The 18,337-nt window shown below is 47.7% G+C and overlaps 1 long non-coding RNA gene across 1 annotated transcript in view; it reads left to right on the top strand.

The window, feature by feature from the left end:
• Positions 1 to 6,328, top strand: part of LOC130393500 (uncharacterized) — a 37,195-nt gene extending 30,867 nt beyond the window's left edge. Inside the window, exon 4 of the long non-coding RNA XR_008897109.1 lies at positions 5,695 to 6,328. This is a non-coding gene — a long non-coding RNA (uncharacterized LOC130393500). The remainder of the gene's footprint in view (positions 1 to 5,694) is intronic.
• Positions 6,329 to 18,337: the final 12,009 nt, after the last annotated feature.

The raw sequence follows: 18,337 nt of genomic DNA, 5'->3' as shown, positions 1-18,337 counted from the left end.
TGTAGCCCTTGAGGCTTACGTATAAGCGCTAACTCTGTAAGAGAAGTCCTGGGGCTAGGGAGTTCATGCAGGGCCCCAAACTTCTAGACTGGGTACCCCCAGCCCGTTCCGCTGGCGATTTTTAATTCGGCGCGCTATTGGCTGGTTTAACACAATGACGACAGAGAAGCGACGGCAAGCAGCCAATTGCATACAGTCAGTTGAACTAGGCCCGACAATCACTCCTCTTGTGCTGAAGAAAATGACATCAGCCTCCAAAGACCAACGTGCAATCTACGACTGAGCTTGGTCTGGCAGTAGCCAGGCTACCAAACTTCAAACCAGCCCAAAACCCTTTTTTATTCTGGGCCTCCGGAGCTTCCTGGTTCTGCTCCGGACCCCATCGCGTGTGAGTTCACCGTGGTGGGCTCGGGGCCGAGGTGAGGCGGACCAGGGCTGGCACCCGGGGAATAGCTCTCCCTGGAGGGAGGCGTGAACGGGGGAGAGGGCGAAGCATCTGGGATCATTTGAGTTCGCCTGCAAAGGCTTTTTAAACATACTTCATTTGTGTTTCAGGGTGACATTTGGGTTGGCCTTTTATTTTGTAAATGTCAGTACACACACAAAGGAATTAACCACTTTTCAAAAGAGTTCATACATATTATATAAACAAACTCGTAAACAGAGAGCTTTTTACGGCTCGGCAGTTAAGGGTTCATTGCTTTGGAGGACAACCATTTTATTTTTTTTTATTGACAGTTTGTCAGGTAAGTCCAAGCAAATAAACATTGAGGAAATACCGACGGTGTACTCGCTGTTCCTCCGCGTCCTGTGAGCGATCTAACTACGTAAACAACGAGCTGATGAAGGTGATGCTTTTTCAGACGCGTCATCTCCTGTTCATTCTTGTGGTCTGTACTTTGCGATGATGGCTCTAAACACTAGAGCCACACACCGTGGAGCCAAATACGAGGAATGCTATGTAACGCAGAACATAATCCATCAATAAACAAATAAACAAATGAATAAATAAATACCATATTTTAGGGTTGGGTTTTAGCTGGAGCCCCCGGTGCAAAGTTCTGGGTTCAAATCCCATGGTCTGAAATCACTCCATGTTCCTTTTGGATAAAAGGGTCCAAAGCATTCAAACCGATTGCCAGCCCTAAAAAATATCTCCTTTGGTGTGATGGCTTCTGAACAAGGTGCCATGTTGTTCTCACCCTGTGCCGCTGTGTATTATGGTCTGTGCTGGCCCTCCAGCGCTATGCGGTAACCGTGTTCTGTTCTGCTGTGTATTATGGTCTGTCCTGGCCCTCCAGCGTTATGCGGTAACCGTGTTCTGTGCTGCTGGTGCGTGGCGTTCCTCCGTCCATCGGAGGACTCCTGCTCCCCAGGCATGGCTTCAGTCAATCCTGTGTTCAACTGGCAAGCAGCGCGGCGGTGTGTGTGGTGTGTATGTGTGTGTGTGTGTGTGTTTGTGTATGTGTGTGGGATATCTGTCAGCGTGGGTCTTGATGTCAGCTTCCCCTGTGCCGAAAGATGGACATGCTCTCTGTACTGTAGAGTCCCACAGTTGTGTTTGATTGATGCACGTTGACATTCAGGGCATTTAGCAGACGCTTTTGTCCGAAGAGACTGATGCAGGCTGATTGATGCATATTAAAACACTGCAAAATTCACAAATGATCAGTATCTCCATCTAATGTATACGGTATATATTCTGTGGCCCGGCATTGCACTCTGTTGGAGAACACGTCACGTGGGTCTGGGGGACTCCTGCAGTGTACTGTAGGGGCCCCTGTTGGTGCTGTTGGGGCCCCTGCTATCAGTGTACTGTAGGGAGGGTAGGGGCCCCTACTTTCAGCCTGCTGTAGGGGCTGAAGGGGGCCCTGCTTTAAATGTTCTGTAGGTGCTGTAGGGCCCACACTGTCAGCATACTGTAGGGCCCCCTGCTTTCAGCATACTGTAGGGCCCCCTGCTTTCAGCATACTGTAGGGCCCCCTGCTTTCAGCATACTGTAGGGCCCCCTGCTTTCAGTGTACAGGAGGGGCTGTAGGGGCCCTCTTGTGTGTACTGTAGTATACTTCTTAGTATTCAATTGAAGATGTGGCTGTAGATGAATTCATAGCATTCATTGTTTATTATCATTCATTATGTGTCCTTTTGTGACTCTGGTTCAAATCTTTGTTATTTATTTTTTCTTCTCATGGGACCGTTGACACCCATGCAATGAACGGGTCATATTGTTTCAGTATGCTATGGAAATAGTTTAGTTTTGGGTCCTCTGAAAAATCAGGGCTAGGGTTAGGTGAGGGTTACTCCAACACTGCTACTCATAACATCACTCCAGTAACAAACGGTAGGAGCACCCAGCAGCCACCCTGAGAACCAACCCCATGTCACATGATCGTCAGAGCACACACCCTTGACCTTGGCACCCTGTTTCGGTGTGTGTGTGGGGGGGGGGGGGGCTCTCTGTTGTGGTCATCGTTGACAAATCAAAGTTTGCGCTAAGCCTACGGTTTGTGGAGGGGGGGGGGGGTCAAAGGTCGGACGGCGGTTTGTTCTCTCATAGGATTTAGACGGCAAAATGACAGCTCCCCCTTTTCCCCTCTTAACAAATGTGCTAATCTCGAGCGCTCGTTCTCTGATCCTGCGGCGGAGGTTTGAAGTGCGGAGGTAGTGAGCGAAACCCGCCTTCAAACGATCTCTACGTTGAATACACGTCTCCCCCCCCCCCCCGTCCCAAGCCTGAAGCAAGGCCTCCCAGGATGAAAGCAGTGTATTAAAGCTGATAGCAAATACTTTCCACTAACACCCACCACAGAGATGATCTCCAGGAAAATCCTTTTCTCTGTGTTTTTAATGCGCCTCGCGGACAGATGAGGTCCTTGGAGTCCAATGCTGAGGCTGACAGACGCGATGTGGGGAATGATCAAAGTTTGGTTGAGGTTATAATTTGAGGACCACTATTCCATGATTTCGATTTGTTTGATCTTCAGAGCCGTTTTGAATGCCTCGTGATGCTATATTCAGCGTTATTTATTCTGATTGATTTGTCTGAAAAACAACATCATTGCGTTGAGTGTGCAGTGTCATTACTAGGGTGTATATGACTTCGTAGTGCTTTGACAACCACAGCTAGTGTGGTTAGGTTGAGTTGATTTTAGATTTAGCTAAAATATGAATTGGCATTTTTGATGAAATGGCTCCAATCAACCAAATAAAACCACTCAAGCTGTGGAGTTTAAAGTACTAGAATCTCATACTTAAGTAAACGGCCAGGAGCTTAGTTTCAAGGGACTTTGGTAAAAGTCGAGGTCATCCATAAGAGTAATAGTCAGCTTATATAAATCTTGGACGGACACAAGATTAGGGTAAGGATTGATTATTCTTCAGTAGTCATCCAGGATGTGTTCATTCTGCTGCTTTCGCTGTAGCTTACGGACATGCGGTAGTGATTTTCCAGAAAATATTGGTTGGGCCTTTTGGCCACGTTGAGACGTGGCTCAACTTGTCAGTGAGATCGGAAAGTTATTTACACACATACGCAGCACGATAAAAAGTACGGAAGTCTGTGAGGCTAATCCAATATAATTTTGTAGCTTTGAGTCCACTGCAAATGTAGTGGAGTAAAAGTATACTGTATTTTCTGTAGTGAAGTGAAATTTGACAAAAATATAAAAACTCTGATGCTCCAAAAACGACTTCAACACTGTAACAAAGTAAACGCATCACTGCACAAAAGCAACATAATGCAGCCTTGAGACTGTACACACAGGAACAAATGGGGAGGGGGGGCAGTGTGTATGCATGTGCCCCCCCCTACGGTGGTGCTGTCCTGATCTATGAGGGACCGCTTATAATAGAAGACGAGACCGAGTGGATCACTGTCCTCGAGGTCGGCCACGAGATCGTGGAGAAGGGGTTCACCTCACATGTATGGGGTTCACTGCACATATGTGATTGATTGATGTCCTTCAAACCTCTGTGTGTGTGACTGTGTGGATGTTTGTGTGTGCGTGCAGATGTACTGTTTAGTGTTACTATTAGAGTCCGTTAGCCAAAGCTTTAATCCAAAGCGGTAAACAGTTACTGCTGTTTATTCACAGGTAGAGAGCCTTATCATCTTGCTCAGGGATGCCTACAGGGGCTATGAACCCAGGACATACTGAGGGTTTGAACCCAGAACATCAGGGCTCGGAGTCAAGCACCCAAGATTACATATACGGTATACAATATCAAAGGATTGGTTTAAACCTAGCCTAGGATTTCCTCCGCATCCACAGAGAGCAGCAGGCTGAACTTCTTATAACAGGGCCTTGTGGATTGAGTTCAGACGTGCTCAACGTAATGGAGAAGGATTCAGATGGCGACGAAAATAGTGTCCACTGGAGATGTTTGTTATGGTGTCTCCATGGTGTCCTTCGTGTATGTTGGCGGAACGCTATGTGGATCTCGCGTGTAAGCAACGTTGGCGTGCTAGTGTGAGCATCTGGCTTTTCATTGTCCTTCAGCTCCTCTCCGAAGGCCTACAGGTGCGTGGAAACGCCTCCCACTACGGGTGTGGTCCCGTGTGTGTTTGTGTGTGTGGTCGTGTGCGTGTGTTGCACACGCTTTACGTTCACGTTCCCGTGTCCGGGTCCACATACGCCCCGTGCACGTGTGCACATCCATATGTCTGTGCGTGCGTCCCGTGAGCATGCACAGGACACAGGAAGGGAGCAGGCCCCGATTTGGACCGTTGCACGAGGCCTGGCTAATTCACCGTCCCTCCCCTGGCCTTGGCTCCCCCACCCCCCCCCCCCACCGCTTCCAAGTGTGACTGCAATTTGCACACTGTCTTCAGGTCGAAATTTACGACCTCTGCCGCTTGCGCCGAACAAAAGAGGGGATTGATCAGAAGGCTCCATTGGCCCCCATAGAGCCCTACTCCTCTGAGGGCCTCGTAATTGATGCCAGATCTCCACAGAGGCTGAGGCTCAATGTATTGGGAGGAGGAGCCACGGCACTGTGCTGTAATGTACACCATGCATTCATGCTACGGTATTTAGTGATGGCATGAAAATCCCCCCCGATTTTTTAGATTCTCTCTCTCTCTCTCTCTCTCTCTCTCTCTCTCTCTCTCTCTCTCTCTCTCTCTCTCTCTCTCTCTCTCTCTCTCTCTCTCTCTCTCTCTCTCTCTCTCTCTCTCTCTCTCTCTCTCTCTCTCTCTCTCACTATGCAGGACTAAACGGTCTGGGGCCACTGCAAACAGACAATCAGCCTAAAAATGAGGATTTTATTTCAGTTTGTGTCTTATTAATCGTGTGTGTGAGAGAAAGTGCACATGTGTGTTTGTGTGTGCGTGTGAGGGAACTTCTCTCACAGGCTCAGTGTACCGTGAATAAGTAGTGTTGACCCTCTCTCCCTTGAGACCATATGGATGCAATCACAGAGAGAGAGACAGAGACACAGAAGAGAGGGAGAGAGAGAGAGAGAGAAATAGTGAGCGAGTGAGAAAGAGAGAGAGAAAGGTTGAAAACAAGCCGAGGGAAAGGTTAAACAGAGAGAGCAAGGGAGAGGATGAGAGCAATTATAGGTGAGGAAGGATGAAGAGGGAAGAGACAGCGGCGGAGAGAGCCCAGATGAACTGATGTCTGCGTCGTGCTCTTGGACGAGGGCCTCACGGAGAATCTCCCTAATTCCATGTTTTTCCCTTTTCCCTTTAAGGGCTTGCCAGCCCCGGGTGACGGCGGCCAAGCCGTTGCTGCGCGCCCCCGGGTTCCCCACCCGCGCACCCGGACGCGGCGTGGGGGAGGCTGGCGGTTGGTTCGATGGGAGACGCCGCTGGACGTAGCCAGTAGCTGATTAGACAGAGGAGGGATGACCCGGCGCGTCCTTGCTCTGTATTGTCGGTCTCAACAGGCGCCCATTGTCCTCGAGAGCAGTGGTTCTCAAACCTCTTCTACTGGTGTACCCCCTCTGAGATATTTTTTTAAGCTGAGGACCCCATTCACCGGCACAATTTATTCTTGGGGATAAAATATAATAAATAAAGATAAATAATGTATGTGCGTTGTATTTGGTAGAATAAACATTTAAAGGGCGCAAATGCTCACAATTTAGTGAGAAATATGGGATTGTGCTTCATGCAACTGTTTCAGATTTACATTTATTTACATTTAATTTTTTACCCCCGCAGTACTCCAAAGTACCCCCAGGGGTACGAGTACCCCCATTTGAGAACCACTGCTCTAGAGGGTCAGAGTGAATTGTGCATTGTGTGAACTGAGTTTGTGGCGAGACAATTTGGAAAAGAAAAAAGAGGGGGGAAATAAAACAAGTCCCGACTATCTACAGTCTGTCTACAGCTCTACTGTCTACAGCTCTACTGTCTGCAGCTCTTTCGTCTGCAAACTTTCAGTACATAATTCGGCGGGGGCGGCACTCCCCGTTCTTTGCCGGGCCTGTTGTCACGGCGACGCGATTCCCCGTTCGTTTGGTCCGATAAACATCTCCGTGCCCTCCGTCCATTATCCGCAATTTACTTCTCCCCGTGGCATGTCGACGCGGGCGGTAGTCACGGAGACGGCAACGTCCCGATCGCTCGCTCATTTGTCAGGCCTTCTGAACGGCCAATTCACCCCCAAAACACCCGCACCCCGACCGAGGTAACCCGAACCAACAGGATGAGTGTTCCATCTCACAGATACTCAGAGAAAACACCCTTCAGCCAGTTAGGACCGCAAACACGGCTTGTATCGCGTTCATCCTCATCGCTCCCCCCCAACCGAACATCAAAAGATGGACACTCTTAAATGATGCCAGATTCATCATGTTTTTTGTAGCTGTGGGATTAAAGGTGAACTGTGATCAGAAACACATGGGAAACGGTCTGAAGAATACACACTTTGGTTCCAAACTCTTACAAGAAACTACAGTAGTCTTTTAAAACGTCTACGCCTGCACTAGTCTCGGCTTCACCTGAACTTGTTTCGACTAAACGACGAAGTGAAGTCAACCTCATTACCACTGCGTTTCTTTACAGGCTTTCCGGATTACTAGCGCTGCCTTTTCCAGCTATTTTCATTTCACAATCGGAGAAGGAAATCAAACGGATACTAATTAGAACATTCCAACGGGCAGATTTGGCAGAGTGTTGAAATTTTTTCAATTAAGTACCAGGGGATTATCCCGGGTTTGACTTGCAAACTCAAGAGGCTGTGAGTCTATTAATTAGGGAGGTGTGTGTGTGTGTGTGTGTGTGTGTGTGTGTGTGTGTGTGTGTGTGTGTGTGTGTGTGTGTGTGTGTGTGTGTGTGTCTCCATGGGTGCCATGTTTGCCCTGTTTAGGTGACTCCGTTTGAAGCTTATGAATATGTAGCTAGTTAAAAACCAATCCCCAGTCATTGTTTGCACTATCCTATGCATTGAGGTGCCATTGGGTCAGAGGACCATGTTCCGGGACTAGCAGAGCCCCCCCTCCCCCCCTGTACACACTTCACCTGATGGGAGGGGTGATGATGATGTTGAATGTTACATTTTCTTGACCAAGGTTTTTTTTATTAATTTTGAATGTTAAATATTCTATATTAAATCCAAAGTTAGTTGTTCACACTTCTAAACGAAAGCCGGAGACTCCATCATTAAATGTATTCGTTTTCGCGGTTATTCAGCTTCTTCTTCTCCTCCGGAAAAACACGACCGCATTGCATTGTGGTATACGGGAGTAACATGTAGGGTACATCGTATGTACACTCAAATTGTGGGTATTTTAAGTGCACTATATAGGGCATGAAATTAACCACTGAGAATTCGAACACCACTACAAAATGGCGAGCACCCTATATAGTGCACTATATCCGTGATAGGGGACGATTTCAAACACAGCTAGTGTTTACATATGTGATTATCGCCATGACCTCTGACTTTAAGTCGGGCCTTTTGTAACGAAAACAAAAGAGGCTCCCCGTGGCTATCGTGGCGCTAGGTGACGCCCCTCCACCACCACAGAAGAAGAAGAGGAAGAGGAGGGGGAGAGGGACGCTCCTGGCTCCTCTTTGAGCGCCACGCCACTTCTGAGGTCACATGTTTCCCATTGAGGACAGTTTACTTCCATCGAGACATATTTCCGTAATCCTTTGATTCGAACCAGAGACAAAATGGACTCTCTCTCTTTGTCTCTCTTTCCCTTTCCCTCGCTGCTCATCTCTGTTGTTCTACTCCTCCGCACTGAAGTGAGAAGCATTGAGAATTTTACAGCCTCTCTTCTCTCTCTCTCTCTCTCTCTCTCAGCTCAAGTACTCTCTCAGTCTCTCTCTCCCCTCTCTCTCGCTCTCTCTCTCTCTCTCTCCTCATCTCTCTCCTCTCTCTCCATCTCCTCTCTCATCGTCATCTCTCTCTCATCCTCTCTCCCTCCTCTCTCTCTCTCTCTCTCTCTCTCTCTCTCTCTCTCTCTCTCTCTCTCTCTCTGTGTGTGTCTTGGTGGGTCCTGTAAAGTGGCGTATTGAAGGTTATTTTACACTTTATTATTGCTAATGGACCCAGGAAGGCATGAAAGGCGCAGACGGAAGAAGACGGAATTGGAGGAAGCAGATGGGACTCCGGGGACCCGGTCACGTTTACATTCATTTTATTAAGATCTGACGTTGGTGGCGGCGGTGGCGGTGGCGGGGGGAGGGCGGAGGGTCATATCAGACTTGGATTTCACAGGCAGCTTCACCTAGCCATCTGTGGGCCTGTTTGAATTAGCTCGGCCCTAATCATCAGAAGATTTGACAAATTTGGGAATGCCCCCACCCCCCCCTCTTCCTTCGGAGCACTGTCACGGAGATTGAACAAAATGTGCGCCCCATTCATTTGCGACCCCGTCCGTTCCTTTTGTTTCCCCGTTCTCTGTTATAATTGGCTCCAGATTTTCACAACAGCGGGGCTCAGAGTCTCCGTTGGCCGTAGAAGATGTACTCCAGATTCTCCTCCCGTGTGAAGCGGACGTCTAGCTTACGGCTATTCTTTCATCGGTTCGTTTCTAAATCACCTTTTCTTTGTTTTTGTCCGAACAGATCACAACAAATCACCTCCATGTCTTTTTTTTTTAGAAGCAGTGGAAAAATGAAGATGTAGTTTTTTTACTAAGATGAAATATCGGGTTGTTCTGCGATCTGGGTCTGGGTATAAATGTTTTGAAATGCATCCACACTTAATCATTCTGGATATTTACTTCGCGTGATCAACTGAAAAGTGCGGTTTCAGCTGCTGGCAACTGAACAGGAGAATTAAATGACACTAAGCGCCTGATAAAAGATATTCAAACGGTTTAAGGTTTTTCTTTTGCATAGAAAATAGTTAAGAATCCCTCTCCCCCCATGCTGTTATCACCTTGGGCTCTGCATTTAAATATAAATGGATGGCTTTATTGAAATAATAGTAGCGTTTTATGTGCATTCATACTTATTCAAATGGCACAGCGTGCTGGATAAACACAGTCCCCAGAAATTGTAAAAATGGAAATGAGTGTGCAAAATGTATGAGCTGGCATAATGCAAATCACAGCATCAGCCCGAGTCCAAAAATCTCTGAGCTGAGCCAAAATTAATTTGTTTTGCTTCTCAATTTTGGACAGATTGGAGGGAGAATTGGATTGAGTTGCTCGAATCACGGGCACATATGACGGTGGAATCCCCCTCGCAGATCCCACCTGCTCACCCGCATGCATGTATGCATGAAGACCCACGTGGTGCATATGGCACTTCAAAGCGAGGTGCCGGCGGTGACGTGAGCCCGTGTATCCGAGGCGAGTGTTAGCACTGTGGTTTGTCAAAGAGCATATCTGTCAAAGTTTGCACTGCGGAGCACTTTTTTTTCATGTCGAAGATGTGTGATACGGTTTCACTCGGATTCGTCTCAACGTCGACACATGAGACACAGACACGCCGGCGAGTTGAGGGGTATTATATAAATACAGTATCACCGTCGGTTTCATCGGGACGTTTGATCGAGGCTCGGACACGCATTGGTTGTTCGAATGCGACAAGTGTGATGCATTAACGTGTTTGGAAATAAGGAATAAAAGCATTGCACACATCTAAGCAGGGCAGAGAGAATATTTTAAATTTTCTGTGACCCTTTGCTGGGTGAGTCCAAACAAGGCTAGGGGGCGGGGGGGTTGTCTACAGGGGGTATGTCTGTGAACACTATGCAGAACTCTGAAGCTCCCCTCCGCACCCCCACAGTGCTGGGGCGTTACTTAGAGGGACCGCCTGGCCCGGTTCTCTTCTTGCTCGCTCTCCCCAAAAGTCAAGGGGTCTGAGAGAGAGGGATAGAGAGAGAGAGAGAGAGAGAGAGAGAGAGAGAGAGAGAGAGAGAGAGAGAGAGAGAGAGAGAGAGAGAGAGAGAGAGAGAGAGAGAGAGAGAGAGAGAGAGAGGAGAGAGAGAGGAGAGAGAGAGAGAGAGAGAGAGAGAGAGAGAGAGAGCGCGCGCTGTCCTTTGATGTCATGGTGGGGCCGGCACCCTGTGGTGTCGGGGCGTCGCTGCAGGGGATCAGATCAGACCTCTGATGGCGCCCAGCGCCGGGCTGCACCCCCCTGCCCCGTACGGGCCGCAGATAATGAGAGTGGAACGAGGCCGGTGTGCTATCTGTGGAGACGGCGCTCTTATTGTGGCGGAGGATCATCACCAACGTGTAATAACATCATTTGAGTGTTCCTTTGATGTGTTAAAGTGTGATGAATTACGTTGTCGGCGTTCACATGTATCTGATTCGGTACGAATGCTAAATGGGGTACGTATTTAGTTTCTTTTTTTTTTTTGCTGTAGGTAGAACCACTTTTCGTCGACGTAAATTAATTACAATAATCCAATTATTGAATATAAATTTGATCCAGAGACACGACACGACTAAACCTTCATTCGGGATCAATGAGCCCAGACTTTATGAACCTTCGATTATGAACCCTGTTTACGGAACTCCTGTCAAATCTCCCTTTCTCGGTTAAAGTTGTTTTGTAATCCGGCACCATTTTGCAAACCCTCACTTCACTTCCTGTCACAGAAAATCTGTAAAAAGTAAAATTAGAGTATGTATTTCGGTGGGGATTTGGTGTGTATTACAGCTAATCGAATTACCTCTCCGACCGCCTCGGGCATCTCCCCCCCCCCCCCCCCCCCCTCTCCCAGTCAGGCGTCGGGCAGAGCTGTTTGTGTCACTCTGAGCCGGGCCTCCCATCCTGGGCACAACAAGGCTTATTCAATAAGGGCCCTATTAAAGACACAGAGCATGCACACCCCTAATTAGATTCATCTGCTCTAATAAAAATGAGGCTATTAAGGGGAAAAATAAACATCTCAGTGCTGGCTCGGCTTCTCACGAGAGGCCGAGAGATGTTTGCGTTTTGCCAAGATGGAGGAGATTACCTGGGGAGGGTTAGTTTACCCCTTCTTCACAGAAAGACAGGGAGGGAGGGAGTGGGGGAGAGAGGAAGAGAGAGAGGGGGAGAGAGAGGGGGAGGGAGAGAGAGAGATAGAGAAGGGGAATAAGGGGAGTGGCGGAGAGAGAAGGGGATAGAGGGAGAGAAGGAGAGAGAGAAGGTGATAGAGGGAGAGAAGGAGAGAGAAGGTGTTAGAGGGAGAGAAGGAGAGAGAGAAGGGGATAGGGAGAGAGAGAGACTGTGAGTTCTAATTACGGACGGCACAGGTCACAAGGAGGGACGACTGTAAGAAAAACCGAACAATTTACCGACCCGAAGTTATAAAAAGCCGCACAGTGCGTAAACATATTCCCGTATCGGCGGTAGAAGTGGTAAAGATAATTCAACAACTCCAGGGGTTCAGAAAAAGAAAAACGTCTGCCCCATAGTGGCCCTTCCTGTGTTGCACTTCTCTCCCCCAGCAGGGAGCTGTGTCGGGGAGGAAGGCACGCAGAGGACCTGCCATGGCTGTAAAGTGCGGATAACTATTTTGATAGAGCAGCTTCCTGCTCTCGGGCAGCTTATTCTTATTTCAACTGCGAAAAAAAACTAAAACTAGGACGGGGAGCCTGTTCGTTGGAGGCTGTAGTCTAAACAGAGGGCCTGAGGAAGCCCTGTGTGTGCCCCTCTTTTTGTAACCGCCACCCAGGCCAGCCCTAGATCTGAGCTCACTGTCTGCAGAGAGTGGAAGGTTATTAATAAACAAGCACACAATCACAGGCCCACTTGATGGTGGTTTGAAGTGACTGCAGGGCGATGGAGAGAGAGGCGCTGCTTGGGAGTGGGGGGGAGGAGGGAGGAGGGGAGACAGACTGTGGGTCAGAGTTGTAGTGAGTTCCCCATCAGATGAGGAAGGCAGGATAAAAAAATAAGAGAGGGACGAGAAATGCAGTAGGACCCACAAGAAAGCATTAGCTGACGGAGGGGAGGAATAATAGTTTTTCCTAGGTGTTTATTTGAACATGGCCCAGGGGGGGGAGAGGGCTGGGGGGCCGTGGTGGGGGTGGTGGTCCCCGGGGGGGTTTAAAGATGGGAAGTAATGAAGGCAAGATGCAGTCAAACACCCCCTGCTGACTCGGGTCGCTGTATCCCAGCGAGGTCGCCCGGATTCGTAACAAGAGATTCTGGAGTGTTTATTTGTCAGCAGACTCAAAGTAGTGCTCCGTTCTTTACCGAGAAGTGTATTTTATATCGTACTTAATTTCTACTGAGTCAAGCTTCCCAGCCATAGAGTTCACGCATTAGGAAATAACTTCTGAGGACTGAGGCTTGCCGGCTGAGTGCCATGACACAGGTCATTCGGGCACAAGTTGTTCTTCGCCGCCCCATGCTTTGAACAAAAGGCTTGAGAGGAGCAGACAGATGTTGATGTTGTTGTTTGTTGATCCGACCCGCCCTCCATGTCCCCGTCGCTCTGCCCGCTGCCTCAGCTTGATCGATGGAAACAAACATCTGCGCTCCTAATGGTTTCTCCTGCATTTTTTGCTGTAGCCGCTAGGGATGGGAATCACATTGTACCACATGATACGATGCGATACATGGCCAGCGATACAGAGATTCTGCAACAATCGATGTATTGTTAGACAAGGTAGTGAAAAGGTAAAGTGATGGACTTAATTTCAGTTAAAGTTTCCTTCATTCGTGGGTTGAGCGCCTCCTGGTGGATCAGGAAAATCTGTTTAGAGCTCTTATTTTGTGAATTAAATTAACGATATTTGGGACGATATTTCCTGTCTAAGTCTTCAGGATTAAAGCATAAAAACGCAACATAATTTCTTGAAGAAAATAATAATAACATAACCATATTTGAAAAAAATAAATATATAATGTATCAGTGTATCGATTCTCGTACCGCACGAACTAGGGCGATGATATTTCGCCTTATCGATATTTTGTCCCCACCCCTTGTAGCCATGCGCCGCGCCTTAGCGCTAGTATTTTTCCCAGTGTCCCTCTCCCTCCCACTGGTGCACACTCTGCCCTGTCAGAGCCCAGCAAGCCCGGCCCGTGGTGCGTGTGTGTCTGGTGTTCTGATCCGTGTGCGGCTTGGGAGCGAGGGGCGGGGGTGGCTGCATTATTTATTAGATGTTAAAGGCGTTCCATGGCGAACCTTAAGAGGCATCGTGTTGTACTCGCTTAATGAATGGGCCAACCGGAGATCAAAGCGGGGAATATGACTGGTGAGAAGGGGAGGGCACACAGAAGAGATTTGGCTTGTCTCGCTTAATTGCCGTCTGCCGAGAGCGGATCTCTCCAGGTTGAGGTTTGGAAGAGTTCAGGCTCAAGCTTCAAACGTGGTCATGGAGGCTTGGTTGGCGCGGATCATCCAGAGTCATGTGCTTGTGTGTGTGTCTCCGTCTATGATCTTCCCAGGGGGCGAGGGAGCTTCTATGTAACGACAGGATATCTAACTGAGCCTTGCACTTGTTTATTTATACATGTATGCCGTTTTTCTTTTTATGTATGGGCAAACACACACGGAATCACAAGCACACGCACGCAGACACTCACAGGAAAACATAAAATTCACAACAGTCAGTATAAGTTGAGAAGTTTCTTTTCATCAGATGTCTCTGCAGCACAGAACCCACCGATGACGTAGCCCCCTTTGCGAGTGAGCTAGCCTGCTAGCCACTCCTCACCCGCTCCACAGATCATTAGCAGCCTTGCTCCTGCCCCCTTTGAAGTCTGTGAGGTCTGGTGTGTCTGTCATAGCCATGCTAATCCACAGCTATGCTAATCCCGGGGACAGCCCCAGCCACCTGTTCCTCCACAAACATCTGTCCACAGAGCACGGCTTCATTTGGGCACGGTTCAGCTGTTTTACCCCCAGCTCTGATCCTCAAAGCCGGCACAGGAAGAAGCCTATATTTAGGAACCCAATTGATGTTGTGTGTTTGTGTGTTGTCATGGTGGAGAGACCTATGCTCTCTGATGTGTGCGTGGTCATTTTGTTGTGCAGTAGCACCCTTGTGGGAAGGAAATACACGTTGACGACGTCGAAGGTTGACGTTGTTATAGTAGTGTTGATCGGATTTGATGCGTTATTGAGACACAACTTCATCGGTTGGCAGTTGGTTCAAGGGGGTGGAGCCATTGAGGCCCCAGCAACATTTCAACACATGTTAGTCCAAATCCCTTAACCGACACGTAGCTTTAAGGGCTCCTAATGAGCGCTCTGAAACCTTAAATAGCACGGAAGTGTGAACGTGTAAATAACATTCAGCTTCATCAGAAGGTGATTTGATCAGCCAAAATACTTTAATTTTCTTCTGAAAATGTACACGGGGTGCATTCCTGTCCCGGCAGGCACCGCTTAGCCCTGCCACGCAAGCGCAATGCCCCTGTCTAGAATATGCACGCTGACACTTGATAATTGACTTCAAAGCCAGCGCAGTATTCTTTGAGAGGAGAATTTGGAAGAAACATGCGTGGAGCTCCTTGTTTAGAGAGAATAGCTGATGTAAGAGCCGGTTCAAATGCAGGCCGTCCCACATGGCCAGACTGTATTGCTTTTAATGAAGTTCTTTAACTGTAACTTGGAATAATATATTCCTTTCCAAGAGTCTGTGGCTTGCTGTAACTAGTGCGAGAGCCCTCCGGTCTCCTCCCTGGCGTCTCACTCGGCCGAGAACCAGATCAGAGGATAACCCAGTCTCCAAGGGAGAGTCAGACGTATGCAATTTTTTTTTTTTTTTCATCCAATGATTTATTAGGACCTTCCAAGAATCTCTGTGCCTATTATCATATTCAAGTCTGTGTGAGTCCAGGCATTAAAACTTGGTAACATACTTAGCTTGTCTGCGAGTCCTAATTACCTCTGTTTCGTATCAGTGCTGCCATTTTATCAGAGGTCTATTACTGTTATGGAGCGGAGGGGGGGGGTCATGTTCTGGCATTCGAATAAACTCTGCGGGCTGGCATTAAGGGTGAACTTCTATAGGGAGGGGAGTTAGGTGTAGAAGAAATCTGCTGCGTGAATCTCATTTATCTGGAGACCCCCCTCAAGGGAATACGGCGCTGTGTGCTATTGGAGTGATTATTTCTTCCACTGCCATTAACAAGTATATTAGATATACAGTGCATGTCGACAGGGACTGAACCCACGGGGTACTGTGGAGGAGGTGGGAAACGGGAGCCCCCCCGTTAAGCTAATGATGGTATTTTATATTTCACCCCAGTTACGGAGCACCATGCGTTGGCCTACTGCCAGCTGTCTGATTAATTATGAATTGAGTTATAATGTTATGTTCTGCTTATTTGTGTGTGCATGTTAAATTGCTGTTGTTATATATTAAATCATTTGATTGGTGCAGATAACGTCTAATTTCATTGAATGGAGCCCAATGGAACTGATCTCTCTGCATCTTGCTCACAAGGCAATGATTTTATAAAGCCACTACAAATGTATCGTAGTTGCTATCTTCTCCTATTTAAATGCTCTGAGGTTTGTAGAATGTGTGTGCGTGTAGTTGTGTGTGTGTGTGTGTGCGCGTGTGCATGTGTGTGCGCATACAGTGCTTTCTTTGTGCGATACAATGCTGTTTGCGTCTGTATTTGATGTCCCCCTAGTCATCAACGTTCACCCCTTCAAAGACAAGTGTGAAACTGAAATTGGTTTGGTATACTTGTTGAATTGAATAAACGGTGCCCTTACATATATGTGACTGTATGGGGGGCGGGGGGTGATGGAAGGCCCTGAAATCCAAATCCCTGTGTCTTGTATCTTGGGAGAATATGTTCCTCGTATGGAGAAAGAGCTTCACCAGCGGCAGAGTCACTAACCCTCACGAGACATGAAAGCAAAGGACAAACCAATGCGAGGGGGCTGTAACTCAACCCTGCACTGTAAAGCACTGTTCCTGGGATGGACTGTTGGATGTGGTGAAACATGGCCGGGGCTCTGTTACAGTAGCCAGACTCTGCAGGCTGGACGCAAAGTCCTGGGAAAGTTGCCCGTGGTGTAGTCTTACCGTCTGCCTGTGGAGGGGAGTCTCTGGACCTGCTGATCAGTCAGGTGTTGACTGCTGTCTTGAACCCTGGCAGCTGAAGGGAAGAGGAAACACTGGTTTATAGTATGACACAATGCTGTTTGAAGACGTGATGTGGTAGGGGGACGTACAGGGCTGAAACTCGTGGGATGATTCCCCCTTATACGATCTGACCTTGGTTAAATTATTTTTTTCCTTTAAAGAAAGGGAAAAACTCTTTGGGAAAATTAGAAATGGCTACACCCTTCCATCATGGTTTGCGTAGGCAGTAGGTCAGAACTAAGTCTGCCAGGGCAGCAGGAATAAGTCTCCTAAAGGCAACGGGAAGCCCCCAACTACAGAGATCTGGCCAATGTCGATAGAGAGTGGTTTAAGAACTTTGTAAATGTCTGTCTTTCAAAGTGCTAGGCTGCCCGGCTAAAAGCTAAATCCATGTACTGGGGCTCTTGTAGTTGTACAATTTCCTTCCAGCTGCGTTTGGCTGAAAGTAGTCTGAGAAGTTGTTATTCTCAGCCTTCAAGAGCAAAGAACCTGGGATTGACTGTTAATTATTCATAGGAGGCTACTTTTATTTTTTGGCAGTTCCGTAAGTGTTAGGGTAGGTGCCTTGTGATTGAACACAGTACATGCTTCACACATGTTTGACCACAAATGGATTATTCTGTTTACTTTGCCATTTCAATTTCAATTACCGTAAAGCCGCACCTTTTCCCCTGAAAATCGCTTTCCGACTTAATTTCCGATCTTTCCTAACGACTTCACGGAAAGCCTCCTTAAGTTCGTTAAAGCTCACCTAGCTCTGTTCAGTTAATGTTTTTCTTTTCTCTGTAACCTCCACATTTCCACATTACGCTCTCCGGTGCGCTGAGGAGAAGAGTGGGTTGTGATGCTCTCCTGAAACGCAGGAGTTTTCAAGTTAGGCGGTCTACTGCCTCCTAGCAACTGCCGTGATGAAATCAGTCTCAGCCGACTGCAGCCCTGCTCTTTGATGTGTAATTACAGGCAAACCAGCAAGGTCTTGATTTGAATCCTTACACTACGCCATCGGCATGCTGTTTGAAAAAGCAAATGAATAGTTTTGCTGGTAACGGTTAGGGAGACAAGAAAAAAGCAACAGTGATTTGTCTGCGGCCATTTTGCCTGTCAGAGATGTTTAACTTCCTGCTGCATAATGGCTCTTGCCGTCTGAGAAAACAGCCATTACGATGCTGTTTATTTGGAGGGACTCGGCCCATGGTGGAGCTAACCTGGTTTTCAACCGACAACCCACGCCGGAGAGACGAGGGTGAGGGAGTGAGATGAACGGAGGAGTGAAAGGAGAGGAAGACCCCATTTATTTGGAGTAATTGGCTCCACTTGAGCAAACACCTCTTGCCCGCGCAGTGGTCTCCTCAACCCTTGCCGTTGCATTAGCGAGAAAAATCCCCCTTCCTGTTTTTGCCAGTGGCGGGGGAAAGATGAGGAATTAATTGGGCCGTTTTTTTGAGACGACAAACCGTGATCCATTATTTTTTAAACTCTGCCACAATAGTCAGGGCCTCACGTAGAAAAAATTATATGAAAGACTTACTGCAGAAAAACCTAAAGCGTAAACTCTCGAGTGAGTTTGACACGGGTTTTCTGCGGTGGAATATTATCCCCTTAAGTTGGTCGTTTCCCATCATATCCAATTAGTGGAATATATAAAATGCTCTGGTGTGCAAACTAACAAGCACACACTCCAGATCTATGTGTTGGTGAACCCTATTAATTGCTTATCTAAATGAGGTGCTTTCGTCAATCAGTATTTAAAAGGAATGGAGACGGGTTTATCGGCTCAGCGTAGAAGGAATCAGGTGAAGGCCCTCCCCAATTTACTTTATCTCCGCTCCTTGCAGGGAGTAGAAAACAAGCCAACAAAAAGCAACCAAACAGCGCC

The sequence above is a fragment of the Gadus chalcogrammus genome, chromosome 12, assembly GCF_026213295.1.
Source record: "Gadus chalcogrammus isolate NIFS_2021 chromosome 12, NIFS_Gcha_1.0, whole genome shotgun sequence".
Classification (NCBI taxonomy): domain Eukaryota; kingdom Metazoa; phylum Chordata; class Actinopteri; order Gadiformes; family Gadidae; genus Gadus; species Gadus chalcogrammus.
Note: the sequence above shows the minus strand (reverse complement) of the source record. Positions and strands in the feature narration are given on the sequence as shown.